At 47.2% G+C, this 20,676-nt stretch overlaps 1 pseudogene; it reads right to left on the bottom strand.

The window, feature by feature from the left end:
* Positions 1-2,305: 2,305 nt before the first annotated feature.
* LOC119333287 lies at positions 2,306-8,473 on the bottom strand (annotated as a pseudogene).
* Positions 8,474-20,676: the final 12,203 nt, after the last annotated feature.

The raw sequence follows: 20,676 nt of genomic DNA, 5'->3' as shown, positions 1-20,676 counted from the left end.
GAGAGACGCGTTAGGTCTAACCTCATTCAAACGTATTTCTGTTATGTTGGCATTGAGGCTACCGTCGGCAACACAAATATGATGCCATATGAAAATAAAGGACGTGCACCTATTAGGGTCTTGAGTCATGATTATTGAGTTAATAGCGTGTGTTATTTTCTCTCCCGTTGCAACGCACGGCCTCTTTTGCTAGTATATATATCTCCCCTAATAATAATAAAGCACAGAGTGCTTCTGCCCGTACGTCATTAAAATTGCCCCCGAAGTTGGAAAAAAATACCCACCAATGCCACCTATAAGTTATAGAAAACGTTGCACACAGAAAAATTCGGACTGGGCCGGCCCATTTCAGAATATCTAATACTACGCCCAGCGCACAGAAAAAGACACACCTTTCCTGGGCCGACCTATATATGGGTGATCAATTTTTTATTATTTATTTTTATTTTCTGTCATTGCTTTTTGTCTACTTGAAATAATTTGTGAATTTAAAAAGGTTTCCAAAATTTGAAACCGTGAATTTTAAAATAATATTTAATGAATCATAAATGTTTGCGGCTTTAGAAATTGTTTGTGATTTTTCAAAATATTAGCAAATTTTCTAATAAATGTCCGGAAAATAAACATACTAATGAGTTTTTCTAAAAAAGTTCATGTATTTAAAAATGTTTTAAAATTTCACAAAATTTCATCAATTCAAAAAATATTCATGTATTAGAAAATAGCATAAAATAAAACTGTTCATAAATTCAAATATATGGTTTTTGATTCACAAAATATACGCGGATTCAAAAATGTTCACTAATTTAGAAAATTATTTTATCAAATCCCAAAAAAATGTTAGCCGATTCTAGAAATGTTCGCAGATTAAACAAAATGTTTGCATATAATATGTTCATGAATTCAGAAAACGTTCTTGATTTTACAAAATGTTTGTGAATTTTAAAAAGTTCACAATTTCAAATATGCTCATGAGTTTAAGAAAATGTTCATGATTTTTAAAAATTGTTCATGTTTTCACAAAAATGAGAGTGATAGTGTATATCGATGATGTAGTAAGATGTGATCATTGCCATTCGAAATTATGATTTTTTTCTCTCATTGGAACGCACGGGCATGTTTACTATATTAATAAAATATGCATTGCTTCTGCCCGTTCACCAGCAGCATTTTTTTACAGAAGACCCCCTTTGTTTTCAGGTAATTAACTCGCTATATTAGTTAAGTGAGAAAACGAACCCTTTTTTACTGTTTTATAGAAAACCCCCTTCTTTTTTTGATAAATAACCCGCACTCCCAGAAAACGTATCGTTTTTGCCTTTTTTCTATAATTAACCCGCATTCCATCTAGAACAAATAATACTTTATCAAAATACATCTTTTAAACCCTAACTCCAATTTTAACATGTTATATATTAAATTTGATTAGAAAAATATGTAGAATATGAATCTGATGTTATTTTACCTGTTAAACATTTTTAAAATGCTATTTAGGGTGCAACCTTAATGAATAGCGCACGATCCATCTTTCTTTGGTATCGACACCGACCCGAATTACAATGAACACCCCATCAAAACCAAATTGGAGATAGAAGAAACCGTCGATAACCTTGCATGTGCGCCTCGGCAAAATATTGCATGAAAATAAAGCAGATTCTCATCTAATGCCGAGAGAGACGCCTCGGCAATATCTATTGGGGTCTTAGTCATGGTTATTGGGTTAAGGCCGTGCGTTATTTTCTTTTCCCGTTGCAACGCACGGGCTCTTTTGCTATATTTCCTAATAATAAAGCACGGATTGACTCCATGGGTTTACCATCACAATACGCTTCTTCGTGTGAATTTACGCTTTCAGTTTGAATTTTAAACATATACACAAGGTGGTACTAATTTCAACCCACGCTCGGTCTTTCGCAACGCACACACCTCACCTATATTGGGCCACATTGTTCCACTGTTGGGCCTTTTCTTATGTGCCACTGAGTCACGCAAGAGGCCCTCCATCTCGAAGGTTGTGGCCAACTGAGCTGGTAAGCTTGTGTGACGAAACACGGTTTGTTATCAAAATAAAGACACTGTCCGTGCACCCCTTGCAGTGCACGACGTGTCGGAACCTGCTGGTCGGGTTGGGCGCGTGTTGCGTGCCGAAGCCGCCCTTGGCCGGGAACGACGCGGAGATCTCAGCGGCGGCCCCTGCCGGCGCCTGCTCCACGACTGCCGGCACGCCTCACCTATATTGGGCCACGTTGTTCCACTGTTGGGCCTTTTCTTATGTGTCACTGAGTCATGCAAGAGGCCCTCCATCTCAGCTGATAAGCTTGTGCGACGAAACACGGTTTGTTATCAAAATAAAGACATTGTCCCTGCACCCCTTGCAGTGCACGACGTGCCGGAAGTACCTGCTGGTCGGGTTGGGCGCGTGCTGCGTGCCGAAGCCGCCCTCGGCCGGGAACGACGCGGAGATCCCAGCGGCGGCCCCCGCTGGCGCCTTGTAAGACAATAGGCTTTGGGGGGGAACCGGCACAACCCTCTAGGGGTGGCCTATCACATATATATATAATGAGGTGGTATACAACGTTACAATATACACATGTAAATACAGTCTAACACCCTCCCTCAATCTTAGCCACTTTCTAATGAATCTAGAAGGGTAAGATTGCGCCTGCAAGTCTCAAACTGTGGCAAAGGCAATAGCTTGGTGAAGATGTCAGCAAGTTGATCCTTGGAAGAAATAAACTTGATCTGTAGTTGCTTCTGAGAGACACGTTCACGCACAAAGTGATAGTCAACTTCAATGTGTTTCGTTCGGGCATGGAGTACCGGATTTGCAGAAAGGTATGTAGCACCGATGTTATCACACCAAAGAACAGGAGGCTGTGATTGGGGTATACTTAACTCCTGAAGCAAGGACTGTACCCAGATGATCTCTGATGTGGCATTGGCCACAGCCTTATACTCAGCCTCAGTACTGCTACGCGAGACAGTAGCCTGTATCCGAGCACTCCAGGCAATCAGGTTAGAGCCAAAGAAGACAGCATAACCCCCTGTGGATCGCCTGTCATCCGGATTGCCAGCCCAGTCTGCATCAGAATATGCTGAAAGACAACCAGAGTCAGACGGCCGAATATGTAAACCATGAGCCACCGTGAAACGAATATAGCGCAAAATCCGCTTAACAGCAGACCAATGAGTGTCACGGGGTGACTGCAGATACTGGCAGACTCGGTTAACAGCATAGGAAATGTCTGGTCGCGTGATCGTCAAGTACTGGAGCCCACCAACAATACTCCTGTACTCTGTCGCATCAGAAGAAGAAAGAAGCACACCATCAGCAGCATTGAGCTTATCAGTGGTAGACATGGGTGTAGTCGTCGGTTTGCACTTAAGCATCCCAGCTCGCTGCAACAAATCCAGAGAGTACTTCTTCTGCGTCATAACAAGGCCAACAGCACGAGAAGTAACCTCCACACCAAGAAAGTAATGAAGCTTCCCAAGGTCCTTGACCGCAAAATCAGCACCAAGTGAGCGAACAAGCGCAGTAGCAGCCGACTGAGAGGAGCTGACCAAAATGATATCATCTACATAGACCAACAAGTACATAGTAACCTTAGGCCTTTGAAGAAGAAACAATGAGGAGTCAGCAGTTGATGATGCAAAACCATGAGCACGAAGAGCCATTGCAAGACGAGCATGCCAAGCACGAGGAGCCTGCTTCAGACCATAAATTGCCTTGGACAGACGACAGAGATGATCAAGGCGATCCGGATCAGAGAAACCCGGAGGCTGGCACATGTAAACCTCCTCCACCAAGACACCATGAAGAAAAGCATTTTGAACAACAAGCTGACGAAGAAACCAACCTCGAGTAACAGCCAGAGAAAGAAGAAGTCTGATGGTAGTAGGCTTGACCACTGGACTGAAGGTGTCTTCATAGTCAAGTCCAAAACGCTGTCGAAAACCACGAGCAACCAGACGAGCCTTATAGCGCTCAATGGACCCATCAGAATGCCTCTTCACTTTGAAAACCCATTTGGAATCAATGACATTTACCCGTGATTGTGGAGGAACAAGAGTCCATGTCTGATTGCGAAGAAGCGCTTGATACTCCTGCTCCATGGCCTCTCTCCAATGAGGAATGCGCATAGCAGCTTGATACGTGCGTGGCTCAGAGGATGGATCTGCGAGAGCAGCAGACATGCACGCCGCTAACCAAGCAACTGTGCCATCGTGACGTCGCTTAGGCTGAAAAATGCCACTCCGACTGCGCGTATGTGGACGTAGAGCAGCAGCAGGAGCCGACGGAGGCGAAGGTGACGGAGACGTGACGGTCGCCGGAGATGCAGGAATCACCTCAGGCGAGCTCGGGACAGACGACTCCGGGCTGCATGGCTAAGACTGGCCCGACGACAGGGGCTCAGAGGCCATGGGCGAACCGAGAGTGGGCGAGGCCAGCTCCGGTGACACCGGCCCAGACGGCCTTGGCGAGGCGAGAGCAGGCGAGGCCGGCCCTGGTGAGAAGGGCCCAGACACCCTGGGCGAGGCAGGGGCGGGCGAGGCCAGGCCTGGTGATGACTGCCCCGACGCCCTGGGCGAGACGGGGACCGAGGAGGCCGGCCCAGTCGGCGGGGTTGCAGGGCGCGACGATGGCGAAGGCAGCCCAGAAGCCAGAGGCGACCGGGCCAGGACGTCGATCGGCCGTGCATGAGCACGGAAATCGAGGCCATGCAGGGGCGCCATGTGCTCCTCATGCACAACAGAAGGTGCCGAGGATGAAGGCGATGGCGACGAAGAGGAAGATGGCACTTCCAGAATCTCCAAACGAGCCCCACGACCAGTGCCTGCACCATGGTTAGGCAACAATAGAGGAGAATATGCAACATCATCAAATTGGTCAGAAGCAACAGAGGATGAATGCATGACAGGTGGCTCGGTAGTGGACACAGGGAGTTTGGCAAAGGGAAAAACATGCTCATCAAACACAACATCCCGAGAGATGTAGACACGATTAGTGGGCACATGAAGACATTTGTATCCTTTATGAAGAGAGCTATAACCAAGAAAAACACACTTCTTGGAACGAAACTCGAGCTTACGCTTGTTATATGGACGGAGATGGGGCCAGCAAGCACACCCAAACACCTTGAGAAAGGTGTAGTCCGGTTGTTCATTAAGGACAACTTCAATGGGAGTCTTCATATTCAAAACACGAGTGGGAGTACGATTGATGAGAAAACATGCAGTGGTGAAAGCATCACTCCAAAAACGAAACGGAACAGATGCATGGGCCAAAAGAGTCAGACCAGCTTCAACAATGTGACGATGCTTACGTTCTACTGAACCATTCTGCTGATGTGTATGTGGACATGCTAAACGGTGAGTGATCCCAAGCGACTGAAAGAAGGAGTTGAGGTTGCGATACTCGCCACCCCAGTCCGACTGAACATGAACAATTTTGTGCTTGAGAAGGCGTTCAACATGTTTTTGGAACTGAACAAAAATGTCAAACACATCAGATTTACGTTTGATAAGATAAAGCCAGGTAAAGCGGCTGTAAGCATCAACAAAACTGATATAATAATTATGACCACTAACAGAAGTCTGAGCAGGACCCCATACATCTGAAAATACAAGTTCTAAAGGATGTTTCACCTCACGACTGGACTCCGAAAAAGGAAGTTGATGACTCTTCCCCTGCTGACAAGCATCACACACTGCTACATCTTTATTACTAGACACACTAGAAAGCTCATGACGACGCAAAACATGCCGGACAATAGGTGTGGCCGGGTGACCAAGACGAGCATGCCACTGTGACGGAGATACCCGAACTCCACTGAAGACGCGAGCGACGCCAGGATGCTCCAGACGATAGAGACCTTGGCAGAGCCGCCCACTAAGAAGAATGTCCCTCGTGCCCCGATCCTTAATAAAAAGATCAAAAGGATGAAATTCACAAAGCACATTATTATCACGAGTGAGTTTAGGAACTGAAAGAAGATTACGTGTCACAGATGGAACTCGAAGAACATTGCGAAGTTGAAGACTCCTATTGGCATGTCTAGTGAGAAGTGATGCTTGACCAATATGAGAGATGTGCATACCTGCTCCATTGGCGGTGTGGATCTTGTCGGAGCCATGGTAGGGTTCACGAGTGAGAAGCTTCCCCATCTCACTGGTCAGGTGCTCTGTCGCCCCAGAGTCCATGTACCAGTGGGGATCAATGGAGTAGGACTGAGTGTGTCCCTGTGGCTTCTGCGGCGGCGGACGATCAGCCATGGCGACCTGACGAGCAAAGTTGCGTGTATCCTTCCCGTCATTGCCGAGACCAAGAAAACCCCGCTGGAAGCGCTTGTGACACTTCGAGGCCCAGTGCCCATCGCGACCACAAAGCTGGCACACACGTGGACCGCCAGCCCCTGGTAGCGTCGCAGTAGGAGGAGGGGCCGAGGCGGGTGGTGGTGACTGCCCCGAAGGAGCCCTGGATGAAGCAGAGGAGCGACCACCCTTGGTGGCGGCGTTTGCCGAGAGGGCGCCGTTGCCCCTGGATCGGCGCGTCTCGACTCGTTGCTCAGTAAGCAGGAGGCGTGAAAAGACCTCGTGTGCTGGCATGGGCGTGGAGTTGCCCCTCTCATTGATGATCTCGACTAGGGCGTCATACTCCTCATCAAGACCATTGCCAATAAACGAGTTGAACTCGGAGTCGGTGAGGGGCTGTCCAATAGAGGCCAGCGTGTCGGCGAGACTCTTGACTTTGTTGTAGAACTCAGTGGCGGTGGAGTTAAGCTTCTGACACTCCCCAAGTTGGCGACGGAGCCCAGATACACGAGCCTGCGACTGTGCCGCAAACGAGCGCTCAAGAATAGTCCATGCCTCGTGGGATGTCTTGGCGAAGACAACAAGCCCAGCAACGGCCGGAGAGAGCGACCCCTGTATGGAGGAGAGGTTCGCCTGATCCTGCCCTGTCCAGACACGGTGAGCCGGATTATAGACCGGACCGTGCACGCTGTCAACCAGCGCAGGAGGGCAAGGGAGAGAGCCGTCGACATAGCCAAGCAGATAGTGACTCCCAAGAAGCGGAAGAACCTGCGCGCGCCAGAAGATGTAATTGTCCGACGAACCCTTGATGGTGATGAGATGGCCGAAGTGAAACGGCGGCGGCGGCTGCGATCCCATCGAGGAGACTGGCTGAGGTGAGACCACCGTGGAGACAGTCAGAGGGGCAGCCGGCGTGGTGACAGAGGGCGCGATGGCCGCGGTTGACGCCGCGAAGCCTGCCAGCGCGACGTCCTCCGCCACCAGCGGCGCAGTGGCCGAGGGCGCGACAGCCGCGGTTGACGGGGTGGCGGCGGTGTGGGCCACAAGCGCCTGCCCGGGCGAAGTAGCAGCCGGCGGGAGCGCGAAGAGGGAGCCGACGCTCCGTGTCCCGATCGGCGCCTGAAGGGAGGCGGCATCCAGCGGCCTCGAGAGAAGTGCCGCGAGGGAGGCCGGCAGAAAACCGGTGGCGGTGGAGCCGGACGCAGCGGCGGACGTCATAGCAGTCGCGCGACGGCGACGGCGGGCGCGGCGGCGGCGGCGGTGGCGGCGGCGGCGGTTTAGGGTTTTAGGCGGAAGCGGACGTAACCTAGCGTGATACCATGTAAGACAATAGGCTTTGGGAGGGAACCGGCACAACCCTTTAGGGGTGGCCTATCACATATATATATAATTAGGTGATATACAACGTTACAATATACACATGTAAATACAGTCTAACACGCCTGCTCCATGACAGCCGGCACGGGCGGCGGCGACATGGTGCTGTGGCCGAAGTAGTAGGGCATGCCGTGGCCGGCCCTGTCCATCCACCGCCGGTACTCGGCCACCCAGGTGTCCGAGGAGCGGAGGTTGAGGTAGAGCTCCTTGGTGGGCACCTTCTCCCGGAGTAGCACCTCGTTCTGTGACGACAGGAACCCATGTCCTCCTCGAACACCTTGCACGCGTTCTGGTGGAAGTACCAGCTCGGCAGCACCCTCAACAGCGGCGACCTCGTCGTGGACCCGAACCGGACGAGCAGCATCGACTTCCCCTGCCCCGCCGGCCGGCACAGGAACTGCGCCGAGAAGCACTGCTCCCTGCCGTCCTTGTCCACGAACTCGAGCGTGTTGGTGAGCACGCAGGGCGCCTCGAAGCGGAGCAGGTTGCGGAGGTGCGGCGCGCGCTCGCGCCACCAGTGGCCGGCGAAGCCCCGGGCGGTGCGCTCGGCGACCTCGAAGGCCAGCGACTGCGCGTCCTCCCACTTGGTTGTCCATTCGGTGCGGTCGTGCGAGATGGGCACGTGCGCCGGGTCCATGAGGTTCTCCAGCAGGATGGAGTGGTCGTAGGGGAGCTCGTGCACCGTGGACAGGTCCGTGAACCCCGCTCGCGCGTACGGCTCGAAGCACGGCAGCTTCTTCGTGTCCGGCGGGCTCGCCGGTGACATCCACACCCACACCACCCCCTGCGAGTCCCGCACCTCATAGTTGCGCACGCACGCGTTCCGCGGGATCTTGGCGCCCTCAGGCAGCTGCATGCACATCGATCAAACGTGAGTTTTCTCATGCGTTTGCACTGACCCAAGAATGAACTTGATTCGAACCTGTGGGAGCTTGACGCACTTGCCCTGGCCGTCGAACTGCCAGCCATGGTAGAGGCACTCCAGCTTGCCATCGACGAGCTGCCCTTCTGAGATCTCCGTAGCCGCTGAGCGGGCCCGATGGAGCGAAGCCCCAAGCCAGCCGATCTGCTCGAAGCTCCAAGAGATCAAAGGAAGCAAATCTGATGCACCGGTGAAGCACCGTATTCAAAGACACCACCTCCATCGTGACCACCGCCTTGACCAGAGGGACGGGGAAAAACAATGTCTACATGTGTGAGGAAGGGGAGAAGAGATGGGGCGATGCAAAATAAGCACAACAACCTGCGTGTGATATTAGTCAGAAATACAACGCCCACACACTCAGCTACTAGAAGAAACTAGAGAGGAGAGGTGTCCCGGAACATAACTGAGGACCCCAAAAAAATAAAAATAACAAAGAACCCTTTGGAGATCCCTGCCCATGAGTCTGGCTTTCAGATGACAAATATAATCACAGTTTTAAAATAAAAGGATGTGTCAAAGTTCGGATGCGTTGAAATTATTAGAGCTTGGGTACCTATCTTGATCAAAAGTCAAAAACTTTCAATTAATTGAACGAATTTATGGGTCATCAATATGGTTACATGATACCTTACACACGATTTTAGTTTTCAAGTCTACACTTGAATTGAATATTTCAAGTAAGAATTGAGTATGTAACATTAAAAAATCCTATTTCATAAAAGATAAATCTCAAGAGTCAATTTATATTAAAACTAGAGAGCACGACCGGCCCGACGGAGCTGAGAGCGCGCGCACGCTCTCCAAACCAGAGGGGCATAAATAAGGCAGCATGGTGCGAGACGGGAGTTGTGCTACAGATCAATTGGATATAATAAATGGCGCGTTATTGGTATGGAGCACATTTTTTTAAAAAAAATGCCCGTTGCAACCCACGGGCATTTGTGCTATAAGAAGGGAAGGAGGGATTTCGGGGATTGAAAGCAAAAAATAGGAAAGTGGAAAGTTGTCCCGTAATAACAAGGAAAGGAGGGATTTGGGGGAAAAAGTGGGAAGCCAGCCGTCCCGTAAGAGTAATAAAAAAGTGTCCTAATAAGGAAGAACGGAGAGAACAAAGAAGGAAAGGAGGGATTTTGGGAACTGATAATAAAGAAGGAAAGAGAGGGATTTTTGGGATTGATAAAAAAATAGCTTGGTGATTTTTTGTCATTTGTTTTGTCCAGTAATGAGTTGATTGATCTTTAAAAGATTGTGGGAACAAAGTAAACTAGCTAGAAATCAATCAAAAGTCGTCCCCCTAAAAAAAATTCATCCTCCGCCACTAGCTATCATCCCACGAACGTAGTTTTACCCCGTCCATAACTCGAGAGAAAATTATGTTAGAATTGTTTAACACCTGCAAAAAATTTACTATGTCTAAGTCATAATAAAAAATTGTTTATTAATTGTTCATGCACAATAATTTTTTTGATAATTATAATGAAAAAGATAGTACCCGTTAATAACAGGTGCTTGATAGTTGGACATGAATAGTGCTATGCTACATAGTTCCTAAACCTAGCCAACATTGGTTCGTGAAAATTTGTGTTACCTCCGTAGTGAAGCAAAAAACATTGTATATTAAAATGGACTCTACTATTTACGGTATAATGCGATATGTTTTGGGCATCACTAAGCAACTCGAACAAAGGCTTGAAGAGATACTCACAACTAGGTAGATATTTCTATGATTTAAATTCTACACACCTTTAGTACACTTCTAAAATACGTTCATATTTTTCTGCAGTACATATTTTCATGGCAGCATGGAGGATTTCAAAGAGTTTATTCATGTCATCGTGGCTGGCGTGTGTCGTGGAATGAGAGGGGGTCTTGAGCAATTGGGTTAGGGAAGTGTGGTTTTTTTCACCCAGTGCAACGCACGGGCCCTTTTACTAGTATATATATATATATATATATATATATATATATATATATATATATATATATGCATATATATTTTAAAAAATAAAAAATATATGTAACATACCTACCCGCTTGCGTGTGTTTACGTGGCAGGGTTTAGCCAATGCCCGTCGCGTTGAGCTAGCACATTACAAATGATGCTTGAGGCGACGTGTGCTTCGTCGTCACAATAAGCGAGACCTAGACGCTCCCCGCATGGACATAGGAGGCATGACGAGAAGGGTGTGACAGCTGGTCAACAAGTACATCACCTCAACATCCTCGAAATTACAAGTTAGTTATCACTGATTCCGATGATACATTTGTGTAGTTTTATCCCAATTTATGTAAACCGCTGTATGGGTGGTGCCTAATAAATTGTATTGGATCTTTTAGTTAACTTCGTTAGATGCATGTAGGGTATATGCAAGATTTAATTACAACGTTACTTAGAAAGTATATAATATATTAGTGCATCTGTAGCAAATCCCCTAAAATTCATATTTAGAGTGAATTCTTCTCGTTTGGAGAATTAATACCTAGCTAGTAGACCCCTCAAATTTATAATCCCTCAAAATTATAGATGTGGACCCAAAGTCACCCACTAGTCTATTTTTGCTCCTAGAGGGGCAACTCTTAGCAAACTTAGGCAGCCCGCACAGTGGCGAATCCAGTGGGGATACCGTGGGTGCCCTGGTACCCCCTAAAAATATCCAAATCTTTTTTTATCTAGTAATACATAGTACTTGTTTGTCTAATCTATGGGTATTATAGGATTAGAATGCTAAACTGACAGTTTTTTAAGGTTGCGCACAACACCTTTTTGTGAGTATAAAAGTTGGCACCCCCATAGATAAAGTGTTGGAAATATGAGCAATTTACCAAATGATTTTATTAACAGAAATACTAGATAAAGCATGACTAATATAGTAGAGATAAAACAAGTCATGCGTTCTGACAGAGAGAAGGTAAATAGCTTCTGCATATATGAACCGTAGCCTATCATATCTAAAGCAGACAGTATAGCAAGTAGCATATATGAAGTAGAACCTATCATGTGTAGGACAAGGACTAGAACAAGGAACTGCGGCAGAACCTTTAACATGAAAGACAAGAACACGTACGGGACAACAGCAGCAGAAGCGCTGGACTTGGGGTCAGTGTCCTCGCCTGCCATGTCGTCGAGGAGGTCGTGGACGTCGGGGAAGAAGTCGTCGTCGGGGAAGTAGTCGTCGGCGACCGGATCATCCGTGATGAAGCAGCCAGTAGTCGCGCTGAGCGCTCCCCAAAAACCTAATCACTCTTCTCCCATACAGGACTCAAAAGGTGCAGTTTCGGAGGCCTACTGTCCCGACCTGCGGTGCACGTCACAAGACGGGATGGGGAAGAACGTAGCAGCAGCGCAGTGGTCAGAACTTTGTGGCGAGAGGAAGAGGAGCTTCTGTTGTGTCTCTCTGGAGAGGAGAGACCTCTCTTATATAGGCACAGGAGAAGGACGCGAAGAGGCTGCGGCAGGAGGTGAAGCAACGAAGGGAGACGAAGCGAACAGGCAGCGGCCGAAGAGGCGCGCCGTTCGAATTCAGTGTCCACTACAGAAAACGTTTCAACTCCCACGTGACCTTTCGTATACCCGTCGTGCGTGGCAAAAATTTAGATATCGGCTCGGCTCATTCCCGCAACCCGCGGCGCGGCGAGGCGTGGCGTGGCGAGGCGGGCGGGGAGGAGGAGCGCGCATGGACATCCCTCTTGTTCCCATGCTCGTACAAGTGGGGAAAGAACCTCCCTTATAAGAAGGTCCAACTCCCACTAAACTAGCAATGTGGGACTAAACTTTAGTAGTATCTCTTGCCTTGCACAAATGGGCTAAGTGGGCCTCTAGGATTTATTAGGAATTTCTGAAATAGTTATTGGGCTGCCCAAAATAGATTAAATTCCAGCAATCCCCCACCAGATCCCAGAGGCACACAAAAATTTGCCTTTGGTTCCAAAACACTGTTTTATATACCGATACTGCAGTGGAGACTGTTAAGTTGAACTTCCACCTAGAACTCTATGCTACACTAGTAAGCAACTTGAATAGTGGACTGAGCCTTGAACTGCAAGTTTTCTGCGAATCTAGCTTCACATAAAGCCTTGACCGATGCGTGGCTATCGTGGATCTTCCCCGTGGGTGGAGCTTATGCGTCATACTCCGTGACCTTTCATGAGTTTACTAGAGAGAACCCTACTCTCATAGATTGCGACGTTTGACAATCAGACTCATATAGGTGTGTTCTTCAAAAGATGTTCTGCAGGATAACATCTCTGCTTAAGTAAGCCACTTAAAACACATTAAGATATACATCAACCTGCCATGCAGATTAGGAGAGTATTGCATCTTCATGGAGTGGTATTGTGAATAGTAAGGATACTCTCCTCTCAGTTGACCAACAGCTTGTCTTCCACATCTAATTCACGGGATCTCCGATCACAAAGAATAGGTTACCACTGTGAACAACTCATATTGTGGGTCTCATACCCATCTCCCTCGACGCATTAGCTATCACATTACGTGATAGACCCTTGGTAAAAGGATCTGCCAGATTTTTAGACGTTTGGATATAATCCAACGCAATAACTCTGGAGTTTCATTTTTCCTGACAGACTTTAACCTTCTCGGAACGTGTCTTGATGACTTCATGTTATCCTTTGAGCTGCTCACTTTCGTGATCACAGTTTGATTGTCGCAGTTCATAAGGACACCTGGTACAGGTTTCTCAACAACCGGCAAGTCATTCAAGAGCCGGCGAAGCCAATCTGCTTCAACCGTAGCTGTATCTAGTGCTGTGAGTTCTGCTTCCATTGTTGACCTCGTTAAGATGGTCTGTTTGCAAGACTTCCAAGAAACAGCGCCACCTCCATGAGTGAATACATAACCGCTCGTGACCTTTATCTCATCAGCATCTGAGATCCAGTTTGAGTCACTATACCCTTCAAGCACCTTTGGATGTCCGGTGTAGTGAATTCCATAATTTGCAGTGCCTTTCAAATAACGCAAAACTCTTTCTAGAGCTTTCCAATGTACATCTCCTGGTTTTGAAACAAACTGACTCGGTTTGCTAACAGCAAAAGAGATGTCAGGTCTTGTAGCACTGGCTAAGTACATAAGGTAGCCAATAATCTGAGAATACTTCAATTGGTCTCTAGCAATTCTTCGATTCTTTCGAAGCAACACACTAGCATCATATGGTGTTGGAGAGGGCTTGCAGTCACTATAGCCAAAGCGACTCAAGATCTTTTCCACATAGTGAGATTGAAGCAATGTAATCCCACCATCATCGTCTCTCAGTGTCGACTACAGAAAACGTTTCAACTCCCACGTGACCTTTCGTATACCCGTCATGCGTGGCAAAAATTTAGATATCGGCTCGGCTCATTCCCGCAACCCGCGGCGCGGCGCGGCGTGGCCAGGCGGGCGGCGGAGGAGGAGCGCGCGTGGATATCCCTCTTGTTCCCATGCTCGTACAAGTGGGGAAAGAACCTCCCTTATAAGGAGGTCCAACTCCCACTAAACTAGCAATGTGGGACTAAACTTTAGTAGTATCCCTTGCCTTGCACAAATGGGCTAAGTGGGCCTCTAGGATTTATTAGGAATTTCTGAAATAGTTATTGGGCTGCCCAAAATAGACTAAATTCCAGCATAAAGGTCTAGGTCCGCCACTGAGCCCGCGCCGTCTCGGCCCTGAGCGTCGTGCCACCATCGCTGAGCTTCAACCCGTCACCGTCGAGGCCCGAAGCCGAAAATGAAGTTGCATGAGCTTGGAGAAGCTGCAGGAGCCCGCTAGTCAAAGCAAATGGTGTTTGTCTTTCACTGGGCCCTCTCTCATAAAAATAAATATTAAACACTATATATTTCTTTTTTGCGGGGTATTAAACCCTACATATTTGAATCGAGAGATTTGGAAACACCCCTTGTTGCTCTTTTTTAAAGTAAAACACCCACTCACTTTTTTGAAACGGAGGCAAAAGTTTTGCCTCATTGATTAGTTAAGAACAAGAGAATTGTCGTTTGTTAATTTACGAAAAATCGGACGAAAGTCAACGCCCGCTCACTTTTCAGCTGTGTTATTAAGTTTCATTCCACTTCAACAGGGTACAAAATGTACTACTAGGAGTTCATGACCTTGGCTTGGGGGCCGGGCAAGTTTGGCGTTTTTTCGGTCAAGAGTGCATACCAATTGGGTTTTGAAGAGGCTCACAGGAGTTCGGCAACGGGATCTAGCTCGCGACCTAACGGCCGGCGCTCTTGTTGGAAGCTCATATGGTCTTCGGATGTTCCTCCTACGGTCCAGAATTTTGCGTGGCGGGTTGCTACAAACTCGCTGCCGACATGGTGCAACAAGTACAGGCGTGGACTTGAAACAAGTAACCTTTGTCCGGTATGTGCTAGTGAACCAGAGGACTGCTACCATGCTCTCTGTCGCTGCTCCTTTGCGAGGATCTTATGGGATGCAATGTCTGAAGTTTGGCCTCTCCCATGTTTATCTACCCTGCAAAATAACGGGGATGAGTGGCTGTTGCATGCACTTGAACCGCTACAGGAGATTGAGAGATCTGTGTTATTGCTATCCATGTGGAGGGTATGGCATATACGCAATGAGGTCGTACACCATAAACCAGCCCCCGCCTATGGAAGCGTCGAAAAGATTCTTGGTAAGCTATTTGGACTCTCTGATTGGTATTAAAATTGATCTCTCTATTGATCCACGCAAAGGCAAGTCTACCATCACATATAAAAGACGGAGTCCGCATATGATAATGGAAAAAAGGTTACTAAGTGGTCAGCGCCAAAGTCCGGATGGGTGAAGCTTAATACTGATGGGTCTTTTGCGGGCGACGGAGCAGCTGGCGCTGAAATGGTCCTACATGATGATAAGGGAGCGATAATTTTTTCCTCTTGCAGGCAATTATTCTCTTGCTGTGAGGCACTTGAAGCTGAGTTATGTGCCTATATGAAAGGTTTGACCTTTGCCATTGATTCCCGCCTGTGGAATACGCCCCCTTGCCCCGCGCCGCCCCCCCCCCGCGGGAGGCTCGGGCGGCGGCGCCAGATCCCACCGCGGGCGCCCTCCCCTTCCTCCTCCCGCCTCCGCCGCTGGCCGGGACCGCCAGGGCGAAGCTGTTGGGGAACGTAGTAATTTAAAAAATTTCCTACGCACACGCAAGATCATGGTGATGCATAGCAACGAGAGGGGAGAGTGTTACCCACGTACCCTCGTAGACCAAAAGCGGAAGTGTTAGCACAACACGGTTGTTGTAGTCGTACGTCTTCACGATCCGACCGATCCAAGTACCGAACGCACGGCACCTCGGAGTTCTGCACACGTTCAACTCGATGACGTCCCTTGAACTCCGATCCAGCCGAGTGTTGAGGGAGAGTTTCGTCAGCACGACGGCGTGGTGACGACGATGATGTTCTACCGACGTAGGGCTTTGCCTAAGCACCGCTACGATATGATCAAGGTGGATTATGGTGGAGAGGGGCACCACACACGGCTAAGAGATCCAAGGGATCAATTGTTGTTTCTTTGGGGTGCCCCTGCCCCCGTATATAAAGGAGTGGAGGAGGGGGAGGGCCGGCCCTCTCTATGGCGCGCCCTAGGGGAGTCCTACTCCCACCGGAAGTAGGATTCTCCCTTTCCTAGTAGAACTAGGAGCCCTTCCAAGTAGTAGGAGTAGGAGGGAAGGAAAGGGAAGGGAAAAGGAGAAGGAAGGAAGGGGGCGCCCCCCTCCCTAGTCCAATTCGGACCAGCCCATGGGGAGGGGTGCGGCCACCCTTTGAGGCCTTTCTCTCCTTTCCCGTATGGCCCATTAAGGCCCAATACGAATTCCCGTAACTCTCCGGTACTCCCGAAAATACCCGAATCACTCGAAACCTTTCCGATGTCCGAATATAGTCGTCCAATATATCGATCTTTACGTCTCGACCATTTCGAGACTCCTCGTCATGTCCCCAGTCTCATCCGGGACTCCGAACTCCTTCGGTAAATCAAAACACATAAACTCATAATATAACCGTCATCGAACTTTAAGCGTGCGGACCCTACGGGTTCGAGAACTATGTAGACATGACCGAGACACGTCTCCGGTCAATAACCAATAGCGGAACCTGGATGCTCATATTGGCTCCTACATATTCTACGAAGATCTTTATCGGTCAAACCGCATAACAACATACGTTGTTCCCTTTGTCATCGGTATGTTACTTGCCCGAGATTCGATCGTCGGTATCTCAATACCTAGTTCAATCTCGTTACCGGCAAGTCTCTTTACTCGTTCCGTAATACATCATCCTGAAGGAAATATGCCCTAGAGGCAATAATAAAGTTATTATTTATTTCCTTATATCATGATAAATGTTTGTTATTCATGCTAGAATTGTATTAACCAGAAACATAATACATGTGTGAATACATAGACAAATAGAGTGTCACTAGTATGCCTCTACTTGACTAGCTCGTTGATTAAAGATGGTTATGTTTTCTAACCATAGACATGAGTTGTCATTTGATTAACGTGATCACATCATTAGGAGAATGATGTGATTGACTTGACCCATTCCGTTAGCTTAGCACTTGATCGTTTAGTTTGTTGCTATTGCTTTCTTCATGACTTATACATGTTCCTATGACTATGAGATTATGCAACTCCCGTTTACCGGAGGAACACTTTGTGTGCTACCAAACGTCACAACGTAACTGGGTGATTATAAAGGTGCTCTACAGGTGTCTCTGAAGGTACTTGTTGGGTTGGCGTATTTCGAGATTAGGATTTGTCACTCCGATTGTAGGAGAGGTATCTCTGGGCCCTCTCGGGAATGCACATCACTTAAGCCTTGCAATCATTGCAACTAATGAGTTAGTTGCGAGATGATGTATTACAGAACGAGTAAAGAGACTTGCCGGTAACGAGATTGAACTAGGTATTGAGATACCGACGATCGAATCTCAGGCAAGTAACATACCGATGACAAAGGGAACAACGTATGTTGTTATGCGGTCTGACCGATAAAGATCTTCGTAGAATATGTAGGAGCCAATATGAGCATCCAGGTTCCGATATTGGTTATTTACCGGAGACGTGTCTCGGTCATGTCTACATAGTTCTCGAACCCGTAGGGTCCGCACGCTTAATGCTATCATGACAGTTATATTATGAGTTTATATGTTTTGGTGTACCGAAGAAGTTCAGAGTCCCGGATGAGATCGGGGACATGACGAGGAGTCTCGAAATGGTCGAGACGTAAAGATCTATATATTGGACGACTATATTCGGACATCGGAAAGGTTCCGAGTGATTCGGGTATTTTTCGGAGTACCGGAGAGTTAGGGGAATTCGCCGGGGAGTATATGGGCCTTATTGGGCTTTAGGGGAAAGAGAGAGGAGAGGTTGGGCGCCCCCAAGGCCTAGTCCGAATTGGACTAGGGGGAGGGGCTGCGCCCCCTCCTTCCTTCTCTTCTCCCTTCCCTTGCCTTGACTCCTACTCCTACTACTTGGAAGGGGGGGGGGAATCCTACTCCCGGTGGGAGTAGGACTCCTCCAGGGCACGCCATACGGGCCGACCCTCTCCCCCCTCCTCCACTCCTTTATATACGTGGCTAGGGGGCACCCCATAGACACAACAATTGATCTCTTGATCTCTTAGCCATGTGCGGTGCCCCCCTCCACCATAGTCCACCTCGATAATACTGTAGCGATGCTTAGGTGAAGCCCTGCGTCGATAGAACATCAACATCGTCACCACGCCGTCGTGCTGACAAAACTCTCCCTGAACACTCGGCTGGATCAGAGTTCGAGGGACGTCATCAGGCTGAACGTGTGCTGAACTCGGAGGTGTCGTACGTTCGGTACTTGATCGGTCGGATCGTGAAGACGTACGACTACATCAACCGCGTTGTGCTAACGCTTCCGCTTTCGGTCTACGAGGGTACGTGGACAACACTCTCCCTCCTCGTTGCTGTGCATCACCATGATCTTGCATGTGCGTAGGAAATTTTTGAAATTGCTACGTTCCCCAACACATCCCGCAACTAACTCATTAGTTGCAATGCTTGCAAGGCTTATAGTGATGTGCATTACCGAGTGGGCCCAGAGATACCTCTTCAACAATCGGAGTGACAAATCCTAATATCGAAATACGCCAACCCAATAAGTACCTTCGGAGACACCTGTAGAGCACCTTTATAATCACCCAGTTACGTTGTGACGTTTGGTAGCACACAAAGTGTTCCTCCGGTAAACGGGAGTTGCATAATCTCATAGTCATAGGAACATGTATAAGTCTTGAAGAAAGCAATAGCAACAAACTAAACGATCAAGTGCTATGCTAACGGAATGGGTCAAGTCAATCACATCATTCTCTAATGATGTGATCCCGTTAATCAAATGACAACTCATGTCTATGGCTAGGAAACTTAACCATCTTTGATTCAACGAGCTAGTCAAGTAGAGGCATACTAGTGACATACTGTTTGTCTATGTATTCACACATGTATTATGTTTCCGGTTAATACAATTCTAGCATGAATAATAAACATTTCTCATGATATAAGGAAATAAATAATAACTTTATTATTGCCTCTAGGGCATATTTCCTTCAGTCTCCTACTTGCACTAGAGTTAATAATCTAGTTCACATCGTCATGTGATTTAACATCAATAGTTCACATCATCATGTGATTAACACCCATAGTTCACATCGTCATGTGACCAACACCCACAGGGTTTACTAGAGTCAATAATCTAGTTCACATTGCTATGTGATTAATACCCAAAGAGTACTAAGGTGTGATCATGCTTTGCTTGTGAGGGAAGTTTAGTCAACGGGTCTGCTACATTTAGATCCGTATGTATTTTGCAAATTTCTATGTCAACAATGCTCTGCACGGAGCTACTCTAGCTAATTGCTCCCACTTTCAATATGTATCCAGATTGAGACTTTGAGTCATCTGGATCAGTGTCAAAACTTGCATCGACGTAACCCTTTACGACGAACCTTTTGTAACCTCCATAATCGAGAAACATATCCTTATTCCACTAAGGATAATTTTGACCAATGTCCAGTGATCTACTCCTAGATCACTATTGTACTCCCTTGCCTAACACAGGGCAGGGTATACAATAGGTCTGGTACACAGCATGACATACTTTATAGAACCTATGGCTAAGGCATAGGGAATGACTTTCATTCTCTCTCTATCTTCTGCCGTGGTCGGGTTTTGGGTCTTACTCAGTTTCACACCTTGTAACACAGGCAAGAACTCTTTCTTTGACTGTTCCATTTTGAACTACTTCAAAATCTTGTCAAGGTATGTACTCATTGAAAAACTTATCAAGCGTCTTGATCTATCTCTATAGATCTTGATGCTCAATATGTAAGCAGCTTCACCGAGGTCTTTCTTTGAAAAACTCCTTTCAAACATTCCTTTATGCTTTGCAGAATAATTCTAAATTATCTACGATCAACAATATGTCATTCACATATACTTATCAGAAATGTTGTAGTGCTCCCACTCACTTTCTTGTAAATACAGACTTCACCGCAAGTCTGTATAAAACTATATGATTTGATCAACTTATCAAAGCGCATATTCCAACTCCGAGATGCTTGCACCAGTCCATAGATGGATCGCTGGAGCTTGCATATTTTGTTAGTACCTTTAGGATTGACAAAACCTTCTGGTTGCATCATATATAACTTTTCTTTAATAAATCTATTAAGGAATGCAGTTTTATTTATCCATTTGCCAGATTTCATAAAATGCGGCAATTGCTAACATGATTCGGACAGACTTAAGCATAGATACGAGTGAGAAACTCCCATCATAGTCAACACCTTGAACTTGTCGAAAACCTTTTGCGACAATTCTAGCTTTGTAGATAGTAACACTACTATCAACGTCCGTCTTCCTCTTGAAGATCCATTTAATCTCAATGGCTCGCCGATCTTTGGGAAAGTCAATCAAAGTCCATACTTTGTTCTTATACATGGATCTCATCTCAGATTTCATGGCCTCGAGCCATTTCGCGGAATCTGGGCTCATCATCGCTTCCTCATAGTTTGTAGGTTTGTCATCGTC

The sequence above is a fragment of the Triticum dicoccoides genome, chromosome 7A, assembly GCF_002162155.2.
Source record: "Triticum dicoccoides isolate Atlit2015 ecotype Zavitan chromosome 7A, WEW_v2.0, whole genome shotgun sequence".
Lineage (NCBI taxonomy): Eukaryota > Viridiplantae > Streptophyta > Magnoliopsida > Poales > Poaceae > Triticum > Triticum dicoccoides.
Note: the sequence above shows the minus strand (reverse complement) of the source record. Positions and strands in the feature narration are given on the sequence as shown.